At 35.9% G+C, this 16,439-nt stretch overlaps 1 pseudogene; it reads left to right on the forward strand.

The window, feature by feature from the left end:
• The first annotated feature begins 4,648 nt into the window (after positions 1-4,648).
• On the forward strand, positions 4,649-5,021 carry LOC126032370 (polyadenylate-binding protein-interacting protein 2-like; annotated as a pseudogene).
• Positions 5,022-16,439: the final 11,418 nt, after the last annotated feature.

Below are 16,439 nucleotides of genomic sequence, written 5' to 3' on the forward strand. Positions count from 1 at the left end.
CGCTTAGCCAGGAGTAACCCCTGAGCATCAAACGGGTGTGGCCCGAAAAACCAAAAAAAAAAAAGAGATGTTTCCCCATTGTCTCCTCATCTGGCTTTCCCTCTCCCCTTGGGGGGTGGACTATGTTTTTCCCAGTAGATGCTGCTTTTGAGGCCTAGAGAAGAAGCTGCCATCTTGGCTCATGGTTCCACATGGTGGACTGACTGGCTTGTGGTTGAACAGCTTGCGATGTGAGTTTCTGGCCTGCTGTAATATTTTATTCTATGTTTATATTACAACATTGATTATGTCAATATCAGTGATCTAGATGCAATTTTAAAAGCGTAGAGTTCACTTTTTATTAGAAATATTGAGAAGTCATTTTAAAAGGTAGTAATCCCTTTCTACAAGTCGTCTCTCTAAAATATTTATAAATATACAAAATAATAAAAATCTCTTCATTGTTTTGTATAATAAAAGATCAGTAGCTTTTGATAATGGTTAATGATAGTCTAGTTAAATTTAAAAACTTCATATAATAAATTATTTTCAACTTCTACTCTATAAGTCAGAGGATATGCTGTTATTAAAAATCAGTACCTTAGCTGAAATAAACTTACAACCTAGCATCTTCCAAAACAATATAAAAGAGAAAATAACTTTCAAAGAATAAAACAATTACAAGGAAAAGGCAATAACTTTCTGATCAAATATTAACCATATTGTAATATTGAACACATTCAAACTATTAAGTGTTCCAAAATATAATAAAAAGTGAGACGAATACAAGCAAACTATATTATAGCATAAAAAATTTACTAGATAATTGTGTTTCTAATATACAAGTTTCAGTATTTAGACAAGTAATTTGAACCAAACCTTTAGCTCTATCCCCTCCAATTAAAAAAATACTGTTTTTAAAACCAATGAACTATAATGTTTACTTGCTTTTAGCAACAAAAATGCATGAATAATCACTTGATAATATACATTTTTTTCAGTTATTATTCCAGTTATTTTGTCTGTTAGTAAGTACATAGTAAGTGAAAGTATTTTGTGTAGAGAAAAGAGAAAGCGAGGGAGATAACGAATACATAAAATAAGGTAAAGAGAAAGAAAATATATTTTAACACCACCTAGTATTAATGAGAAAAAGAGAATAAGCTATATGAGTACTGAATATACTGTTATAAACACTGATACTTAAGTGAATAAATTATTGGAAATTGTGCCTCACTTAACTATTTACTGATTATAAAAGTAGATTTGACTAAATTGTCAGAGCCTGAAAGGGGTTATCAAGGGTTATAATCGCTAAGCTACCAGGACACCAGTGAAAGAAAGAATTTCAGAGTGGCGAGTCCAGTTAGAGAAATAACTACACTGACAATTATCATGACAATGATAGTGAGTGATAGAAATAGAATACCTGTCTCAAATTCAGGCAAGGGGTTGGGAAGGAGGGAGTGGGGGGACCTTGATGGTAAGAATGTTGCACTGGTGAAGAGGGGTGTTCTTTATTATAACTAAAATCTAATCACATACATGTTTGTAATCACGGTGTTTAAATAAAGATATTTAAAAAATAATAAATTTAAAACATACCTCCATAAGATCAAGAGGATAGAAATTTTGCAGACTACCTTCGCTGACCACAAGGCTCTGAAATTATTTGTGAACTCCAAAGGGACTCAGAAGAAACACTTTAACACCTGGAAGTTAAACAGCCTCATGCTCAATAACCAGTGGGTCCGAGATGAAATCAAGGAGGAAATCAAAAGGTTCCTGGAAACAAATGACAATAAAGACACAAACTCTCAGAACTTATGGGACACAGCAAAAGCAGTACTGAGAGGAAAATTTATAGCTTTGCAAGCACACATCAGGAAGGAAGAAGGAGCTTACCTGAGTAGCTTAATGACACAGCTAATAGAACTAGAAAATGCTCAATAAAAAATAATAAATTAAATTAAAGAATTTTCAGATTTTTGTTCTTTAAATATTTGTCTTCCCACCCCTATTCATTTTTGCTCCCTATACTGGATACATACCTATTTCATAACTGAATGAAATTTATGATAAATTAATAATAGAGTAGTTTGAATTCTAAATTTGCTTAATTTATATACATGTTTTAAAATGCATGCCATTGGGCCTGAGTGGGCAGGGCACTTGCCTTGCAGATATCTAACTTGGATTACAATTTTTAACAATATGTAAGGTTCCCTCTTCCAGCATTCCCAGAAATGATCCTTGAATAACTTCTGAATAACAAAGAGTGTGGCCATAAAACAAAAATAAACAATAAAGCAGGGGATTTTCTGTTAATCTGAATATCATGTAATTAAAGTATTGAGTAATATATAAAACATTTGTCTTGCCATATGAGTGTATTTTGATTAAAAAATTTAACCATTTATCCATCATAATTTTGTTTTAATAAAATAATGTCACTGGAATTTTCTTATTTATGCATTATTATAATTAAAAATAGGAAATAACTAATTTTATCCCAATAAATTTTATAATTTCTTAGATGCATTTCTTTTCTCTCAAAAATATTCTATAGGTTTATGATTCAATGAAATAATACTGATTTATTTTATTAGGTATATCCTACAGATTATTCATATCTTTTAAACTGATTGAGTTCCAAGGACTTTTAAAAATTTATTCAATTAGGATCAAAAGTATATTGTGTTTATATCTATTTATCAAGAATATATGGTGTGTATATTTATATATCTATCTTCTATCTATCTACAAAGGAATACAATAAAAAATTATGCAATTTGCTGCAACATATATAAAACTGGAATATAATATCCTCCTGAGTAAAGTAAGTCAAAAGGAAAGGGATAGATATGGACTGATCTCTATCAGGACTTACAGACAGATAGCAAGGAAGTAACAAAGGGCTAATTAAGCATAATAGGAGAACTAATGCATAAAATTGAATTGATGGGGGAAGGGGCTATAGGGAAGAGGCATTGGGGCCCTTGGAGGACGAGGGAGGGAATCATAATTAACGTATTATATACATAGAATCTCAATCAATAAAAAAGTTAAATTAAAAAGTCCAACAAGTTTTTATAGTTGAATTATTTGAATAATTAGAAAATATTAATGATTATTACTTACTAATAAGTTTAAATTATTTTTTAAAAAAATAGTATTATGACATTGTCATAAAATGTTAAATAAAATATTGCAACTGGACATTGCAATCTGGCATGATAAATTTGATAGATAACTAACTATATTAATTACAATCAAGTTAGCAAAGTCGTCAATATAATTTCTTTCGCCAACTTGTCTTCCTGATATTTAATAAAACTCAATCTGTTTTATTTTGTTGTGTAACCCAGCTACCATGCTTCTTATTCCTAAATTATTCCTTATGAATCTGTTTGTATTCTTATTGAATAGTTGTAAATCTATTATTTAAATAATTATTAATGTGACAAAAATAAGCAAAGCACAGGGCTGGAGAGATAGCACAGCAGTGGGAAGTTTGCCTTGCATGCGGCCAACCTGTGACAGATCTGGGTTCGATCTCCAGCATCCCATATAGTCCCCTAGCCTACCAGGAGTGATTACTGAGTGCAGAGTCAGGAATAACTCCTGAGCACAGATGGATATGGCACGGCTCGCCTGTCCCCCCAAAAATTGCAAAGCAGAGCCTGAGGGATAGCTTAGCCCGTAGGGTGTTTTCCTTTCACTCTGCTGCCCAGGACAGACCTGGATTCGATCCTCTGCATCCCTTATGATGCCCCAGCCAGGAGTGATTTCTGAGCGCAGATCCAGGAGTAACCCGAGTATGTGTGGCCACAACCAGCTGTGACTCCAACACCTCTCTTCCCCCCCCAAAAAAAAACCAACTACAAAAAAGGCAAAGCAGACACAATATTTTTCTTAAAGAGTTTAAATTTGAGTAGCTGAATCAAAAAATAGAAATAAAAATAAATACATGAGACTTGAAGTAGTGATGAAATCTGTGATAACATATAAATATATTAACAACTAAGAAGATATGTAAAGCAGGAAAAGAAATGCTTAAACAGGAATACAATAAAGAAAGGACAATTGTAGAAAGGACAAAGATGGGGGAGTTCAAGAAAAAGGAACAGGTGCTGGAGCAGTGGCGCAAGCGGTAGGGCATTTGCCTTGCACGCACTAACCTAGCACGGACTGTGGTTCAATCCTCCGGCATCCCATATGGTCCTCCAAGCCAAGAGTGATTTCTGAGCTAATAGCCAGGAGTAACCCTTGAGTGTCACCATGTGTGCCCCCCTCCAAAAAAAAGAACAGTGAACAGAAAGCAGGGAGAAAATATTTGAATACAATTTCTTTGGAATAAATTTAGGCCAATAATTCTAGGATGAAAAGACAGACTACAAAAAGAAAAAAATCATATTATCACAACAACAACAACAATAATAATAGCAGGACACATACTTTCCATCTGTGTGACTCTGACTTTTAGTTTCAGAACTTAAAAGAAAGGGAGGTGTTGGGGTGAAGCACGCTTCTAGCAGGGGAGCAGCACTGCCTGTGGGGATCCTGGGAGGCCTACTGGATTCATTGGTTGCTTACCCAGCTGGCATGCATTGGGGATGGAACACAGGGCCTCATACATACAAGGTTAAAAACTACAACTAAAGCCACCATGAAAGATCCAAGTCGCAGCAGTACTAGCCCAAGCATCATCAATGAAGATGTGATTATTAACGGTCATTTTCATGAAGATGACAATCCATTTGCAGAGTATATGAGGATGGAAAATGAAGAGGAATTCAACAGACATATGGAAGAAGAGTTATGGGAAGGAGAACTTATTGAATGCTGTTTCCAAGAAATGTTCTAAGAGGAAGAACATGAGGGGTTTTATTCCAGCTCGAGATCGCCCATAAACTATGGACCAAATCTAAGACCAATTTAATGACCTTGTTGTCACTGCTGGCTCTTCTCTGGAAGATCTTGTGGTCAAGAACAATTTGAATCCAAATGTAAAGGAGTTTGTTCCTGCTGTGAAGTACTAAACTATTTGAGTAGATGGGGCTCTCTTTTGGTGGATGTAGCTTACTCTGATAGTCACCTATCTCAAAAGTCTAACATGCTTTCATTTCCTATTCTGCAAAAGCCCAATCTGAATGATTGATTGAGTGATTTTTTTTTTTTTTTTGCTATGCTGGTCAGAAGTCCTCACACAAGGTTTGCTTTCAACCACTGATACACATCAACTGCCCCTTCATTATCATCCCACAGGGGTCTATGTAATCATTTAAGAGGCTGCTGGGACTAGAAGATGGTGGGAGGGGAAAGAGAAAATGCTTGAACCAACTTTTAATTTGAAGCACTTATTGATTTTCATGGTAAAAAAAAGTGGAATAGGAGAGAGTAACCTTGAGAAAACAGTGCTTTCAGCCTCAGCCACCTGTGGAAAAGCCTGGCATGGGTCAGCAATGGTCAAGTGGTCAAATCTGCTGTGAGCATCTACCAAGCACAGATGCCCTTGTCCCACCAGCCTCATGAGGCAGCTGTCAAGCTGTACCTGAGGCTATGCTTGTTCGGTTTGAGTGAGGAACAGATAACCCAATAGTGGAACTCATAGGCAGCTGTGGACACTGCTGTGGAAGGTGGAACTGCTCTTTTCAGGAAAGGAAAATGTGCCTAAACCTTAACACAAACATTCCACTTCATCTCTATCCCTAAAAGGAAAAATAAATTAAAAGGCAAAGAGTGAAGTACAATAGTTTTTATTGAACAATGTTTATTTAGAAAGAGTGTGTGTGGGGGAGAGAGGTAAACACAGAGACATAGAAAGACAAAAAGAGATAGAGCCATAGGGAGACAGCAAGAGACAGGGAGAGAGAGGGAGGGGAAAGGGAGAACAAAGGAAAGGGAGAGAACAGAGAGACACAGGGAGTCAGAATGTTTCAGAGAGAAGCAGAGACAAAGAGACAGTATAGAAAGGGAAAAGAAAAGGGGGAGGGGAAAGGAAACAAAAGGGAGGGAGAGAGAGAGAAAGAGAGAGAGAGAGAGAGAGAAAGAGAGAGAGAGAGAGAAAGAGAGAGAGAGAAAGAGAGAGAGAGAAAGAGAGAGAGAAAGAGAGAGAGAAAGAGAGAGAGAAAGAGAGAGAGAGAAAGAGAGAGAGAAAGAGAGAGAGAGAAAGAGAGAGAGAAAGAGAGAGAGAGAGAGAGTGAGAATTGGAGTCAGAGAAAAATAAAGACAAAGAGAAACAAAGAGAGAATTTTCAAGAGAAAACACAGGGGCTTGATCTAAATAAAAAGGCCCTGGTTGACTTTTGGGAGGAGTTTATATACAATTCTTTCATTTTTTCCTGGTATTCTCTTGCTATGTGAAAGTCAATCTTTTAATTGACTGTGAATATTCTCTCAGAGGTCTTTAGATTTTATCTAAAGCATCTCCTGTTATGAGGGATGGGCCTCTGTTTCTGGGTGGTGCTTAGATTTTGCCATCTTTAAAGCACTTCAAAATCTGCATCTCAAAGGCATGTGATTGGGACCAGAGAGACAGTACAGTGATAGGGCTTTTGCCTTGCACAGATATGGGTTCTATCCCAGGCATCCCATATGGTCCCTTGAGCCTGCTAGGAGTGATTTCTATAGGCAGAGCCAGGAGAGCCCTGAGCACCACTGGGTGTGGTCCAAAAACAAATAAACAAATAAACAAATCAAAGGCATGTGATCTTCATGCCTATGTGCTCTTAAATGCTACTTCAGGGGTTGGGCAGTTTGGGGCAGAAATATTTCATTAGTTCTCAAAAGCTCAGGGCCCTCTATCTTGTAGTAGTAAAAAACCCTACTAAAAACATTGATAATAGGCTGTGTGTGTGTGTGTGTGTGTGTGTGTGTGTGTGTGTGTGTGAATGTCTGTGTTTGTGTGTGTGTGAATGTCTATGTGTGTGTGTGTGTGAATGTCTATGTGTGTGTATGTGTGTGTGTGTGTGTTTTGTGGTTCTAACAGAAACTATAACAGCATATCTACAGGAGTTTGTTTTGTTTTGTTTTTCCATTTTACTTTCCCTGCTTACCAACTTCTGTTATCTAGAAATCATACTCTCATATCTAGTAATGTCATACTTTTTTAATTTGACTTAGACTATGCTATGGCAAAAATTAAAATAAAAATAGGGGGTTAAAAGTAGAGACTTTCTAGTAAGTAAAAATTCAGAATGTTGTTATGAAAGTACTTCACTACAAGATAAGAATTTCTGTTTTGATTTTCTTTTTTTAATCAAAGTATTTATATATTTATATTATAAGTGATAAAGTAGAAAATAAGGTATCAAGTCTTAATTTGTGAAATTCAGAAATTTTGATCAATTTATGTACAATGAGTGATCACTAGTTGATCTGCCTGAAAAGTTTTTTTAAAAAATAGGATGAACCTATTAATTTTGTCTATAATACTTTTTAAGGGAAGCCAGGATTAAAGAACTATTTTTTTGTTTTGTTTTGTTTTGTTTTTGGGCCACACCCGGCGGTGCTCAGGGGCTACTCCTGGCTTTCTGCTCAGAAATAGCTCCTGGCAGGCACAGAGGACCATATGGGACACCGGGATTCGAACCAACCACCTTTGGTCCTGGATTGGCTGCTTGCAAGGCAAACACCGCTGTGCTATCTCTCCGGGCCCTAAAGAACTATTTTTAATAGTTTCTTTTTTAATAATATCTTTATTTAAACACCATGATTACAAACATGATTATAGTTGGGTTTCAGTTATAAAAAGAACATCCCCCTTCACCAGTAAAACCTTCCCATCACTAATGCCTCCATCTCCTCCCTCCTAACCTCCTACCTGTATTTGAGATAGGCTTTCTACATTCCTCACTCACTGACATTGTTATGATAGTTCTCAGCATAGTTATTTCTTTAAGTACACTTGCCACTATGTGCTGAGCTTCATATCTTGAGCTGGTTCTTTTGGCCCTCCTCTCTGGGAATTATTTTAATGTCTTTTATTATTTTTTAAAACCCATAGATGAGGGAGACTATTCTGAGTGTCTCTGACTTATTTTACTCAGCATAATAGATTCCATGTACATCTATGTATAAGAAAATTTCATTTCATCTCTCCTGATGGCTGCATAATATTCCATTGTGTATATGTACCACAGTTTCTTTAGCTATTCATCTGTTGAAGGACATCTTGGTTGTTTCTAGAGTCTGGCTATTGTAAATAGTGTTGCAGTGAATATAGGTGTGGGGAAGGGATTTTTGTATTGTGTTTTGGAGCTCCTAGGGTAGATCTCTAGAATTGATATAGCTGGATCAAATGGGAGCTCAATTTCCAGTTTTTTGAGGAATCTCCATATTGTTTTCCCTAAGGGCTGAGATAACAGTGAATGAGAGTTCCTTTTTTCCCATATCCCCGCCAGCACTGATTGTTTTTGTTCTTTGTGATGTGTGCAAGTCTCTATGGCATGAATTGTACCTCACCATTGTTTAAATTTGCATCTCCCTGATGATTATTGATGTGGTGCATCTTTTCATGTTCCTTTTGGCCATTTGTATTTCTTCTTTGCGAAATTGTCTGTTCATTTCTTCTTCCCATTTTCTTTATTTTCTTTTCCCCCACTACAAGGAACTGTCATGAGGAGTTACTCATAAGGCTTGGGAGAATCATATGTAGTTCTGGGAGTCAAAATGGACTAATAAACATGCAAGACTAACTTTCCTACCAGCAGTTCTATCTCTTCAGTCCCTAGCATAAAGCTTTCTGAAAGTATAACTGTTTTATCTATGTTATCTGTGAGGATACCAGGATGTTTGAAATTGACTTCAGATGAAGATGGTAAGGTGATTGGATTTTTAGTAGCTCGTAATCAAGTATTTGATATTTGAACTCCACTTTGTATAGGTTAGGGGGTATTGAGACTGAATATTGTACCTAGCAATAAAAGTCAATAATCTGCTGGCTTGTATATGTGTTCAATGGGACACAGTAAACCTGCTTGTAAATGTCTGCCCTAAGTCTCCTGAAAACAAGATCCCTTCATTGTTGGTTCCCAATTCAGAATGAAAGACTTTCATGTACTGATTATTCTTGGTAAAATATGACTCTAGAGAGCTGTTACTAGAATTGTCTTGTTTCTCTTATGCTTACTGTGTTCTATTTTATCTTTATGCACAAGATTATGAGCTTCATGAAAGCCTTACATGAGTATTTTTTTGTGGAGTTTAGTAAATTATTTTACTTGGCTAGTGTAATCATTGCCCTTTCCTTAATTTTGAACATGTTTTAGATTCCACTGATGTTAGAATCTACTGCAATATCACAACTGTAAGATTTTCATTAGCTTTGTTTGGAATAAAATGTAGGGCAGATAGAAAAATTGAATTATGCAATATTATGACATTTTATTAGCGTAATATATATTGGAGATGTCTGCATAAGTAGAAACTGATGATAAATGACTTCATACATTAAAAACACCTGTTCTATTAAGGTACTATTGGTCCTATAAATACATGAGACCAGTGGGTATAATAGTAATACATTACACAATAGAATAGCTATATTTGGATCTAGTTACACTATGCATAATGAATCTACGATTATTTTATAAAGCAGTGGCATAATGTTAGGTGTATTGCACTGACAACCTTCTTTCAGCTTATACCTATGTATGCAAGGTGATAGATCCTTATAACTGTATGATGATCAAGTGAAATTGCAGTCTAATTTGCAAATCATTTTGCTTGTATTAGCTAAAACTGGACAGCTGCTGAACTAAGCAGACCTTTTAAAGGAAACTTGGCTTTATATATATTTTAAAGTTTGGAGCTGCACCTGAGATAATGATATGTGAAGAATCTGGGAAGTGGTGAATATATTTTTGTTGACTAAGAGTCTAAAAGAGCAAATTAGAAACTTGGAAAAAAGGTGTCTTAAGGAATGACATGATGTTTGTAGCTACAGAATAAATGCACATTGAGAAAATTTTGTTTTATACAAATGTTCATCACAGATCATTCTGTGCAGTAAAGATTCTCAAAACACAAGTGCTCATGATGACAAGCCTGGTAGATGTCAGCTAGTTAGGTTTGGCTTCTCCAGTGGTCTTTCAATGCACTCAAGTGTAGTAGTCATGGTAACAAGGTTTTTAAGTTATGCAGGTTCCTATAGCATTGCCTCCTTTAGGACACTGATTAAGCTACTGCTCTCCTGGTGGTGAGTACTTGAGAGCAGACCACTTGGTCACACATAAATTATATCAGAAGATGGCTACTATTCTATTTAAATACTAGGTATTGATTTATCCACTCTGATTACTACATTGGGTTCTATCAGAACCAATAGTGGAGTTTTCTAGCAAGCTTGATTTTCTGTCATTGGATGTTTCAGTAATAGAACCTTAAACCTAGAATCTATTTTACAGTAAGACTAGTTTGGGATTATGAGTGAAATCATGGAATTCACTATTTCCATCATTTACTCATTTCCTAAAAATTAAGTTGAATCCTGGAATGACTACATCCAAGTTTTCAGATTGGAGTTAGCACACTACAAAGGAATGATCATGGATATTATTTTCCAAATTGCCATACTTATGATGCTTTAGAAGATAAATTATGTTGCTATACTTATAATGCATTATCTGAGTTCAGTGACACAAAATTTAAATCAAGGTTTAGTATCATCTTAGTGATTGTTATGAGCTAAATTTGTATGTCTCAGTCCCTTTCCATTCATAAGTTGAAAAGCTAATCCCTTAAATTCTCAAAATGTGATTGAAATGAGAGAGATGCTTCTAAAAAGGCAATTAAGCCAACATTAAGTAATTACAACAAGGTACTATCCTTTATGGACTGATGTCTTTATATGGACTGATGTCTTTATAAAATGAGATTAATATGGGGCTGGAGTAATAGCACAGTAGTAGGGCATTTGCCTTGCAAGCGGCTGACCCAGGACTGACCTTCATTCTCTCCCCGTCCCATATGGTCCCCCAAGCCAGGAGTGATTTCTGAGCACATAGCCAGGAGTAACCCCTGAGCGACCAGGTGTGGTGCAATAACCAAACCGAGAGAGAGAGAGAGAGAGAGAGAGAGAGAGAGAGAGAGAGAGAGAGAGAGACAGAGAGAGACAGAGAGAGACAGAGAGAGACATGCATAGTGAGAGTACCACTTGGAGACAAAAAAGAAATATAGTTCTCTACAAGCCAAAGCATAAGGCATAAGAAGAAACATACACTCACAGACACTATAGACCATAGACATAGATTGGCAAGTGTCAATTTCCGCCTCTCCCTCTTCCCCATGCATTTAGGACCCAGGACTTTCTACCCAGCTGATAATTGGGAAGGAACAGATCCCAGGCTGATAAACAGAGATGCTTTATTTTATTCTAAGAATGCTTATATCGGATAAGATAAACTGGGGTAAGTGCTGGGTGGTAAGATATAGCAAAAGCAGAGTCAGGGGCAAGTGCAGAGTCAGGGAGAAGAGAATCATAAACACTGGGAATGCTTTGCGTACAAATGCCTCAGGAACATTGTTGTTAGCTCTCTGGAAGGGAGATGGCTGTCTTGGAGTTAAGCCTAATTAGTGAGCAATGATTCTGAGGAGCATTTTGTGCTGTCCTTCCCCATCTCTGGAGAGTAGTCTCTGAAGTTTTTGCCTCAAGAATAATTCTCAGAACAGTTGCTCTATGGATTCCCCTGGAAGAGTTAGGTGCTCTATGGGGTTACAATATTAAGTGATTGGGAACACCGTCATGGGTGGGTGAGTGGGGATCCAATACTATATCTTGAACTTCTAATAGTCAATGTTTTGAAAAATTTATGTTTATTATTTCAGTAATCTGCTCTGTGATATCTTTCTAATGATCAACCTATATAAGTATATTTTCTATCTTTACTTTTTGGAATATGATATACTGAATGCTCTAGATAGGATAAGAAGGAAATGTGTCCCCTACAGAATCCAAAGTTTGATAATTAAGTCAATAACCAAATGAGTTCCTTCATTTAAGAGCATAGCTAATCTTTATTATTGTGAGAAGATATAATCACCTCTGGTAAGGAAATATGTCGGACTTGAAATCACCAGGAAATTTTTCAGTGTTTTTGAATAGGCAGTTGCCATAATCAGCAGGTAAATCAGGACAGGAATTTTTATTCTTAAGCCCTACTCACCTGTAGTGATGGAGCTGCAGTAATTTACACCAAAAGTTCTACCAATACTATTGCAACCATACAACCTTATTAATAATGATGATGATGGTGATAATAATAAAGTGAATATTAATATTAACAAAATTAATGAAAACATTAACTTATCTTGATATCATGTGAGCTACCTTAACTGTTATATTTCCAAGGCCATTGCTAAAGATATGGAAATTCACTAGGCTTTGTACAAGTGCAACAAATAAGTGTGTTAATGACTAGACAAAGAACAGTCAATCAATGAGGGAAGAGTTCAAGAGTTGGTAGAAAAATGTAGATATATATCATCCTAGGCATATATTTCTTAGAGACATTGCCAACATTTTCCAAAATCTTGGAAATGAAGTCTATGGCCTCATATTGATTTATTGATCTTTACCTTGATTTCATTGTTCTCTGGAGGCATATCCTGAGTAAGTCCTAGGTACCCAAGTACCTTCTCAGGCACTGGGATATGCCAGTCATTCTTCTAACAATTTTTCAGATCTGAGCTTCATTTTCTAAACAGATGTTATCAATTTATAGTACTAATTAGTCTCCCTCTTTATTTTTTTCTTATTTTATTATTCCCTCTCTTTTGCACCCTGCCTTATTTCTGCCCAACATAGTATTTTGTTTCATTTTATTTTGTTTTGGTTAAGCATTTCTCATCAACCTATATACTACAACTCTATCCTGATGTTTTTCTTTTATTTGGAATTACTTCTGGTTCTGCACTCATAAATCATTCCTGACAGAGCTTGGTGGACCATAGTCAGTGGTGGGATCACAACCAGTTCAGCCACATGCCAAGGCAACGTCCTACCTACAACTGTATTATCTGTTCTTTTTCTAGGCAACTTTCATTACAAAAATCATGTAAGATGTTAGTTATGAATGTATGGGGCCAAAGAAAGATATCACAGCAGTAGGGCATTTGCCTTACACACAGTTGATTTAGGGTGGATGGTGGTTTAAATGCCAGAACCCCATATGGTCCCCCAAGCCAGCCCGGAGAGATTTCTGAGTGCAGAGTCAGAAGTAACCCTGAGTGTAGCTAGAGGTGACCCAAAACAAAATGAAAAAGGTATTAGTTATGTATGTAGATCAGTGTGGTATAATAAAATTTTCTGTGATGATGGGCATCTATTATGACATGTCTTGTCAGACAGAATGGCTATGAGTGATATCTAACAAGTTAAAACATGTCTCAATAGATTAAACAATCTAGTTTTTATACTTAATTTAATTTAAACTTAAACTTAATTTTCCACATTTGCCTCAGGACTCCCAGATGAGAAAGCATCCCCTTTACATTGTGATTCCATTAGGAGATCTTTCCTAGTACGTAGAAACTGACTTCTTCTTATTTGTTCTGATAGGATGAAGTTTCTTGAAGGTAGCAATCTGAAATAAAATAATCGTAACAAAAATAATCTCTTTATGCCAGAAATGCTCAAGTGGGTAAAGTATGATCTGGAATGTGGAAGGCTTTAGATTAGTACCTGATATCATACTTCACCTGAGTACCACTGGGTTCAGTGCTTGAGGCCTCCAGGAGAGCAGAGAGTAGACCCCTGTCTCTTTCAGGACATGGATATCACAACACCAGGCTAAATATTGAACTGACAACACACAATACAGAGTCCTGTTTTGCTTGGATTGATCCTGGAAAACACCAGCACATGCAGTGGCATGTGCTCCTATATAAAATAAGAAGAAACTAAGGCTCAGTTAGAGCAACTGGGAATTACTTATACCTCCTCTTCTTATATTCTATGCTCTCTAAAATGATTCTATAATTATAATATTATTGGATAAATCATTAAAAATATCCTTTTTGGTTCCTCAATCATTTCCTGATATTTAAGGAAAGATTGTAAAGATTCACTGCGTAATGATTAATATTCATTGTGCTGTCATGTATAATTGGCATGTGGAATTACTTTTAACACATGCAATGCTGGTGACAAAGAAACACATCCATCAGACTTTTGGGTACCTTGGTGATTCAGAACCTAATATGCTCTTTCATACTTTACATTACAGCAGAAATTGAATTTGTGAGCTAAGAAATAATCTGTATGAAGAGTGTGGAAGTGTTTTTGGAGTTAACTTTGTGACTACTTTTTTTCAATTGATGGTTGTCATAGCATTAATTGGGAAAGATAAAACAGCTCTACAATATGTTAGTAAATTCAAGCCGCATTCTTCTGTATAATAGTATTATGACAATTCATGCATTAGACCTTCTAAATGTTTTAATAAATATTCTGACTCTTTTGCTTCTTAAATCTTATGTAAATATATTGAAACAACAACAACAACAATGGATTTTCAACATTCCAAGTGGTCTGATTTTCTCTGGACCTACTAGATCTCAGAAACACTGAAACTTTTGCCTTTGTGCTACGCTACTTGTGGTTTTGACTAAGCATTGTTCATGAAAACCCTTGGCCACCTAGGAACCTCTTGAGAGGTACTGCACCTCTCCATGAAGTTAGAAAAAAAGCAGAGGGGCCAAAGTGGTTTCACAGTGGTAGGGCTTTCACATAGTCTACCTGGAACGATCCTGGGTATGATCCCAATATTCCATATGGTCCCCAGAGCCTACCAGGAGCAATTTCTGAGTCCAGAGCTAGGAGTAATCTTTGAGCTCTGCTGGGTGTGGCCCAGAAATAAACAAACATAAACAAAAAAAAACAAGCAAAAAAGCAGAAGAATTTATTAATGCTCATTCACCAAAATTAGTAGTGTTTAGTAAATTAATCATTAGTCATTTTTGGAACTTATTGTCATACATGTGAAAATACTTTCTTTAATCTAAGCAGTGTATACTAAGTGACTATACTGTTCCAAGAATTTTTCCTTGGTTTTGGTTTTAGATCACATGCAGTTTTGATCAGGGTTTATTGACTCTTCACTAAGGTATCACTTGTGATGGGACCTGAGAAACTATATAGGGTGAACAGATTGAACTCAAGTCAGATGTATGTAAGACAAGCACTATCCAGTCCCACAGTATTTCAATAATTTTATTAAATTAAAGATCTATATATGCTAACAAAATTGTCTCTTTTTCTTTATTAAACTCATATTGTAGAGAAAAATAAAATACCAAAATCAAATAAACCAATATTTGTATTATACTTGAGTATAAAAGAGTTGCCATAAAAAAAGTTGTCATTGAGAAAGATGGAGAATGTACAACAGTCTTTGATAAGCTTAGTATTTTCCTTAGTAGACATTTAACTAAAAATTTTATTAAAAAGTTAAACATAGTTTGGGAAAAGAGCATTTCTAATATAGGAAACATAATTTATTAATAACTTTGAGAGGTAAAGGCTATTTTTATTTGACCAGAACATAAAAAGTGCAGTGAATGAAATACTCATAATAAAATTATTATTATTATTGCCATCATCATTATTATTTGTAGTACAAACAAAAATCTTGGACACAGAAGTGTAAAGTAACAGACTTAAAGTCACACAGCTAATAAATATCAGAGTAAAATTTGAAAGATTTTTGTAGAGTTCCTGAGTCGTGTTATGGATTTTTTTGATCTCACATAATAGGAGTTTAAAACTGATATTTATGCCACTGGAGGTCCCCAATACCTTGTCTGGGCTTTCAGTTCCATCTCCTTCCCACGCAGAAAAGAATTTCCGAGGGAAACAAGCAGTGAAGTAAAAATGAATTTTATTTGGGGGTTCTGAGAAAGGGGAAGTAGAAGATAAGAAAGGGAGCACATAACACGTTCACAAGAGAATGTTTATTTTGTTTTGAAAGGGGAAGAGAGCCCTGGAACACAACCCAACATGAAAGCAGAAATGTCCACACCTTAAGGGGGAGGTGCAAGTGACTTATACACATAGGAACCATGTTCATGGGCATGTCCTTTTTTCAAGTTTTTTTCCCAATCTGCCTCAGCTGAGGCTTTCAATGGGGCAGAAACCCTATTGTTATCAGTGGGAAGGATTGAGATAAATTGGTCTTTGAGTTTCCTGTTCTGGCCTTTGTTCCTGCTAGTTTCTCTTATCAGGCCTTAGTTATAGTATACACAAATTGTGTCCTGATATCTTTAGGTGACAAGAGTGACTTCTTCAAATACACCTCTTGGTTTGATTATGCCCCAATAAATTCTTATATTCCAAGAATTTATTGCCATGGGAGACCCTTACCTCTCTATCTTCAATATGAATCAATGTGTGTTGACAAAATGATCTGTATTGTCAAATAAAGTTGATCTTGATACCTACAATTTCAATATTAGCTCAAT

The sequence above is a fragment of the Suncus etruscus genome, chromosome 16, assembly GCF_024139225.1.
Source record: "Suncus etruscus isolate mSunEtr1 chromosome 16, mSunEtr1.pri.cur, whole genome shotgun sequence".
NCBI classification, from domain to species: Eukaryota; Metazoa; Chordata; class Mammalia; order Eulipotyphla; family Soricidae; genus Suncus; species Suncus etruscus.